We start from the raw sequence: 7,905 nt of genomic DNA, 5'->3' as shown, positions 1-7,905 counted from the left end.
AAAAATGTAATCTTAATGTGATAACAGTTCAATAGTAATAAATACTGAACAGGGCACACTCCCACTATTCATTACCAATTTCATTATTTCTTTCTTCATGGGAGGGTCCACAGCCTGAATTCAAAACAAAGAGAAGTAGAATTCAGCAAATAAAATGAAGCACAAGCTAGTAAAGTGAAAACTGATTAAGGATCGCCTTTTCAGTAAAAAATTCACTTTGACTGTAATTTATTCATGAAAAGACTCAACAGTCAGTTTTGGTCATTTCTGTTTATATTTTGCTTATGAGATGTTCCTTTCATTTGATTATCTGTTCACTCAACCAACATATCTAAACATGCCTGGGAGATATTTTCCATTCAAACCCTTGCATCTTGACAAAGTGAGATATTTCATCCTTCTTTTCTGAAAATATAATACAGAAAAACATCCAGAAATGAAAAAGTACTAACAATAAGCCAAATCTATCTATGATAGTGCCGTTCTATATAGTGTTGTATTTTTTTCTGGCAGGTCTGACCTGCTGATACTTTATTACTAAAATGTATTCATCCTTTTTAACCAGTCCCTCTCACTGTAACCCAGGAGGGTTATATCCAAGAAAATACAGGGATCTGTGTTATTATTGGATGGATAGCTAACAGATAAAGGACTTAACCTGAAGGATTCACTTTGGTCTCTTGCTCTGCTAGACTGGCATACAGACATGAAAGTAATCCTGAAAGGGAAAATCAGGAAGAGTGGAAAGAAAGCGGTAACTGCAGAGCAGTTGAGGCCACATCTCTTTTTCAGACTGATAGAATGATAAGGCATGAGAGTCCTATAATGTGGACAGTCAGCCAGAATACATGAGTACTCAGGAGAATGTCTCAAAGCTGAAGTTTAGGGAGTATTCAATAAGGACAGCTTCTTCTATGCCTGTTCTGTACCACAGAAGGAAAAAGCACAATTTCCAGTTAAGAAACTGTTTTGCTATGCAAACAAATAGTGCAAAGGGGCAGATCTAGGGGCTAGTTGTCAGGCTTTAGAAGGTGATTCCCAATCTGTTCTGCACTTACAGGTTCAGCGTTGCACTTTTATATGCATCTCTGTCCACTGTTCAAAGACAATAATCTTTTTTCTATTTCTACTTATAAGTTTAGAGTTACATAAAAGTTATGATTTCTGGCTTGGAGACTGGTCTCGTAGGAGCTTCTCTGAGCTGCATTTCTTCTAACTAGTCCCCAGTACAATGGGAAAGAAAACAGGATACACTCCCCTGAAATTTCACTGTTGTTTTCCATTAGAACTTTCAGTGCCTGATGGCCCTGAATCAAGTGTCCGTAAAAAACTGAAATCCTATTCACATTTCTTTCACCATTGTTTTTGAAAGGACTTCATCTGTAAAAACTTGCAGAGGTAAAAAATCCATTATGATGGCCTTACAGAGCAGACAACATGGGTCTGAGAAGCATACTAAAATGTAAGGGACACAGCTTTTGTGTATGCTCCACATTCAATTCCTGATTTATTTTTTTTTGTTTGCTAGATTAAAAAAAAGTAAAAAGATAGGCTAAACACACACACATGAAAACAAAACAAAACAAAAAAACACACACAAATAAAAAATAACAACTTGTTCTGTGGAAATAACATAAACCAAAATACATGTGAATGTACAGAATTGCCATTTTTAGACAGTTGGGAATGACATAATGGTCAGCTGGTATAACAACATCAACAACAAAGTTGTTGTTGCCTGTCAGCTGTATCTCTATCAAATAACAGCTCTTGTAGGTAGGAACTTTATGTCTAACTATGTAAATGTATGAAGTAGCAAGAAACCAAAATATTGTGGATTATTAATAGGACATATTTTTGTATGAAAATGTTTTTGTTGCCACTGAAGCAGTTCCTCTGCGTAACTCAGTGTATATACACTTATTTAATTCTTGATCCAATGTTCTATGACCATAAAAAGTCATAGTCAATAAAAGAGAAGACATGGCAGTTTCAGATGTTGATCAGGACCAGTCATTTGCACAAATACCAGAAAAAAACTCAAACAAACCCCAAAATATTTTTAAAAAGTCAAGTAGAAGTAATATTTTTTTATTATCACTACTAAAATTAATATTTTTATTATTAATAATAATAATAATTTTATACCATGGAAGCAGGGTTTCTGTCAAATGAAACTCTAAGCTGGTGATTTTAATTAAGATCTCTGAGTTGCTGTTTAAGATTTCATGTATATCATGGATTAACATAAGAAACATTGAAAACTAACAGATCAGTTGTGGATAACTTAACATTTTGGAGTAACTTACACAAAAAAATTGATTTATTTTTGTTTTTACAGTCAGAGTTTCCTTAATACCTCTAAGTGCTTGATATACAAGGAGTTTACATACTGCCATAATAGTGATATTCCAGATATATATCACTATAACTATGTTACAGACATACACTCTACCTGAGACAGAAAACAATAATTTCTCAATATGGATTTTCTTCTTTCTCTTTGTATTTTAACCAGTATTTATTCTATGTGCAGCAGCACCACTTGCTGCCCAGAACATTAAATAGCTTTAGAAAAGGTGAGTTTTTTTCCCCTGTTTTAGCTTCCTGTATTCTTATATTCAAGTGTCATCAGAGATCCTAGCCAAAGAAAAACTGAAACAAACCTATTGAATTCCTTTTAAACAACATATTTTTATAACACTTGTAATAGCGAGAGATTACAAAAAAAAATCCACACAAACAATAAGAACATCAAACCATTCAACGAACCAAAATAACCCCCAGGTTCTTGCTTTCAGTTGAGTATTTTTTTTTTTTTTTTTTTTTTAACAGGATATGGTAAACATGTAGAACTTCAAAATAATTTTAGTAGTTAAAAAGTTGTATTATAAGGCAACAATATCCAGCAAAAAGTGTGACCTTTAAGCTCCTTAGCCTTAAATAGTAGCTTATCTCCAGAAAAACAACTCTAACAGTAACATTCTTAATTTTTTACGAGAAAACCACCCATTTATTCAGAAACTTTGGAATCAGATATATGCCAATTTGCCAGTTTTACTGAGTCAAAGAATTTGTAAATGCCTAAAGCACAACTCTCCAAAAAAGTGCCATTTCTCTAGATAGAAAATTTGACATTTCACATTCCACTCTGAATTTCAGTCCAGCAATTAATCACAATCAAAGATACTCCTGCCTTGTAACAATGGATTTTTGTTTGTTTGTTTTACGTTGTTATGAAAATAAAAGCTATGAAGTTTGGGGAAACAGGCCAACACAGGGGGATGTTTTTCAGTCTGTTTTGGCTTTGGAGGAGGAAAACAAGTTGTAATAAAACAGAAAGAAGTCCTTGAGTAATTTCTGACTATGGCTCCATTTGCATTATGACAGACCGTAGGACTAGGTCTGTAGATAAACTGTTGCTTAAGGGCTCAACAACTGCTCTGCAAGTATTTGGAGGAGTTTTACTCTGAGCAAGCTCTAGGATGGATGTGTGCTCATCAGCACCTGGCCCACATGCTGCACTCCCAGCACACTTCTTCCCCTACCACCACACACAGCCATTCATGCACTCTGAGACAGCCCTGTGATGTGAACCAAAACACAATGATGGGGCAAAATTGAGAGATTTCATTTAAAACTGCTGTCCTAATGTAAACAAAATATTAATGCAGATTCAGTGCCTGTGGCTTTTATTCACTTAGTTATCCAACACCATTTTAAGGACAGAAAAAGTGAATACTATATCTCAGAGCCATTATTATTAGTTTGTGGTTTGTTGGTTTTTTTTCATAGATATCACATCTTCAACTAGAAGATTACCTTTCTCTCCCCAAAAAAGTTTGTAGCTTTATCTTATGAAATGACAATACTATTAACACAAATCTAAACTAATATTGCACCGTTGTATTTACTATTCCACTGCTACTATTTGCACATTTATTAGCACAATTAGTATTTTTGGGTACTACTTTGCTCTGAGACTTTTTTTTAAGTTCAGTCAGCTATGTTTTTTCAGTCATTCCACAGGTATGGTTTGTGCACCTTCCTTCCAGTGCATTTTATTGGTAGTGATATGTATTTATTACCAAGTCATCAATGAAAATGTTGAACAGAACTATGTTCAATATGGGTCTCTGTGGAACACCATATAAAAGAAAATTCAGTAGTAACTCACCTGTCCATTAGGCAACTCATGATCTACTTGTGTGATTCAATGCTTTCATTAGAATGTCATATGGTATTAAGTCAAATACCTTATGTAATTTCAGCTCTATTTATCAAATCCATAATCTTATCAAGGCTGACAGTGAAATCAGATTTGCTTGACAAGATTTATATTCCAGTAAATCATGTTGACTAGCAGTAATTATATTCTCATCATTTAATTCATTCTAGTTTATATTTTGTATCAGTTTATCTTCAGTATTTTCTAGGACTTTTTCCAAGACCTTTCCAGACAATTCCTAGTGTTCCTGTATGGAACTAGTCCAGCCTTGATGGTTTGAATTTGTAAATTCTGGATTTATACTCAAACTTTAATAGTTAAAGAGATTTGGTGAAAAAAAAGCACAAAGTCATTTTTTTGCAAAAGGAAGTTAGCAGAGGAATGAGCTGCTGGCTGCTTTTTCCAGAGCTTACTTCTCCCATTAGCCACTGGCTGCTCTGTAGCCAAGAATACAATCAGATTTCAGAACTACTTTAATTCAAAAGCCAATTAGAGAATTCAGTCATTTGGGGCATTTCAAGATCCTGTCATTTTCAACTGTCCACAAATGGCTGCTGTTGTAAATTTTATTTTCTTTGAGAATCAAGCTGTGGAAGACACAGGTCACAACCAACATTTCTTAGAACATCTTCCATTTATTAAGCTGTGTGGCAGCTGCACTTCCCCCTCTTGAGAACTGGTGTGGCAGTTGCACATCCCCCTCTGAGAACTAGAGCCTTCAATGGGGCAGTTAATGGCTCTTTTGTGGGACCCAGAGTCGATTGACAGGGTCATTAGCAGAAGAAGGGCCCAGAGAAGCTGAGAAGCTTCTGGAATGACCACAGCCAGATCTGATCAGACTATAAAACAGGGTTCTCACTGAAGATTCCCTTTTTGTGGTCTTCTCAGAACAGCGGGTCTGCTGAGCTGGAGCCCTCCCCTTAGTCTGGAACACTGTCTAAGGAAACTTCCTGGGATTGGGAGCACCTCATCTCCTCATTTGGGTGAGTGATAATTTATTGGATATATCCTTGAGTAGGTCCTTTCCTAACCAGGCGAATGTGAGTCCTTACCTAACCCAGGCAAGTGAGTACCCTGGAGTCAGAGGGCTCTGTTTTTTCTCTCGTGAGTGTGTGCATGCACACTGTGGATCCTCATTATTCTCATTTTGTTACACCCTAATAATCTCCTCAATTTATGTCCGAACCTATTTTTTATGTTGTCATAGTGCTAACTAACTGTATAAACCCTGTTTTGGTTAGTATATTGGCTGCACTTTCCAGGCCAGAATAAAGTCTGTTTTGGAACTTTTTGTCCACCTAAAACTGACTTTGGGGTTCCTCCATGACAAGGTGTTATTATCAATAGAGTCTAGCTGTTATTATAAAGTATGATCACTAATATGACTCTAATTAATGCACCTGAAAAAAACAAAATAAAACAAAATCCTATGAATGTAATTCCCCTCAGTATCCAATCTACATACACTGCCAGATACAGCTGCAACAATGCCAGAGCCTTGCCATAGATCTACTTCCACAGGCAACAGCCACTCTAATGCAGTGCTGTTCTAAGCAGTGCCATCAGAAACAATAGAACTAAGCAAAACTTTTTTTTTTCTTCATCAAGAACAGAAGGTCTGCTTTTTTAATAGACCACACCACAAATGATTCATCAATAGAAAATCATGGACCCATTTCTATTTCATGGAAATGCATGTAAATTGCCAATTTATTACCAGATGGGCATAAACTCAGGACAGTAATGTTATGGATATAGTGTGTGTGTGTAGATTTAGAAACCTTCAAAAGCTCATCAGTGACAGAAATTTTTCAGAAGTCCTTATATGGTCTAACATAGTCACTCTCAGTGCATGTATTCCTCTATATGTGCATAGGTAGAAGCTGGTGCTAGTTGTGAAAAAATAGTTTAAAAAATGAGCTAGAAAAATATTATCATTTATGCCTTAGAGGCGAAACATTTACAAATACATACAAAATTTTTCAGGCTTTTAGGTGGTATTGCACTTTTGCTTAGGTAGGTGAACACTGTATGGTTAGTATTCTTTAATTTCTCCACAATTTATTTAGTCATGTTTGTAACCCAGCTATTTTTCAAATTTTAGTTTAAATGCTAAAGTTTGGTGTACCTAGAATATATCAAAACTCTGTGGGAAAAGGTAAAAAAGACTGTCATATAGCAACTTCAGAAGTTGTGGTCTTTTATCTATATTAAGAAAGAAAAGCCATGCAAGGTTAACACTGAAAATTTCTTTTAAGCCTCCATATTCAGAAAGTCCATGTTTAAAATTGTCTGTCTTGGAATTGTTAGCTCATATACCCAAATGTTGCTGAAGTTTCCAATTTCTACAGTTTCTAAGGGCACCAAGTGTTACATTGTGCTAGTTCAGAATTATTTACTTTGTGTCTAGCTGATGGAAAATAAACTTGTTTTTTAACATCGTTTTTGCACATTTAAAATAATCTTGTACTATTGTCATATAAAAGAGGTCATTTCTGCAAAGAGTTACTTGTGACAAAATATCTCAAGAACCAGATACAGCATAGGTCATCAGCTGAGCATCATGCCTAAACTGGTGAACCCAGCTTAGTATGCTAAACAGCAGAAAATACTTTCTCTGACAGCACACTATGTCTGTGTGTCAACAGCAATGCTGCTTGGGTGCACAGTGGAGATTCTGAACAGAATGTGTTCACCTCTTGCTGAAAACTCACCCAGCGGGACTTTAGGTTAGCGATGCATTTTGGAGGAATTGTTCTCCAGTGTGCAGGATGTTACACATTTATTCCTCTGTGCCTCACCAGCTCAGCACTCTCTAATTCACCTGTTACCCTCCATTCATGTACCTCTCACACATGTCCCCCAGCATGTTCATTTTGAAAGGCTGTAACAACTTCAGTTTTTCAACATCACGAGGAAGATATCAGTTCAGAAAAAATCCCATATAGTACAACATCCAATAGTCTGTCCATTCATGCCAAAATAAGATCAGATTTATGTAAATGCCAATTTAACCTTTATGTTACACTATGTAAAGAAAGCATTTTAGTCTGGGCGGAAGGATGATTTTCAATCAAGTGTGAGGAATTTAATTAGTTTTATATATAAACGGTTATTGGGAACAACAGTACTTTAAAATATCATTCCAGTATGTATCATACAATAAGAAAATTATAATCATATAATAAGAAGGATGAGACTAGTTATTACTAAATGTCTCAGTATTATCTCTCAGATATCTAATAAGCCTGAAAAACTGTTTATTGTAGTGCATGCTACCTGCCCTGTCATTAAGATCAGATCTTCATTGACTTGCCTACTGGAAGTGCAAAGATAAAGATAAAAATAAAAAGAAGTCAGAGGAAATAAATGTTTTTAATTTAATTTACAAAAATGTTTTATATAGGTATTAACTGTGTATATTTATACATTGTAGCCCTTTTTTTAGTGTTTCAACTGTTTTTTCATAGTGGATTTGGCTATTGGTCTATCACACAGAACCACAAAAAGGATAACTGATACTCAGTCAGTGGTGTAGGAGCTCTTTGATTATATGTATCTATTTTGTTGACATCCAGGATATAGATGAAGAGGAATGGTGGCAGCTAGGGCGTCTTAACTGTATCTTGAGGTCAGAAGGTCAATGGGAGCTGTGGTAACTGATCCTATTGGCTCAA

Source organism: Nesoenas mayeri, assembly GCF_963082525.1.
Source record: "Nesoenas mayeri genome assembly, chromosome: 1".
Lineage (NCBI taxonomy): Eukaryota > Metazoa > Chordata > Aves > Columbiformes > Columbidae > Nesoenas > Nesoenas mayeri.
The sequence above is the reverse complement of the archived record's forward strand: the minus strand, read 5'-3'. Positions refer to the sequence as shown.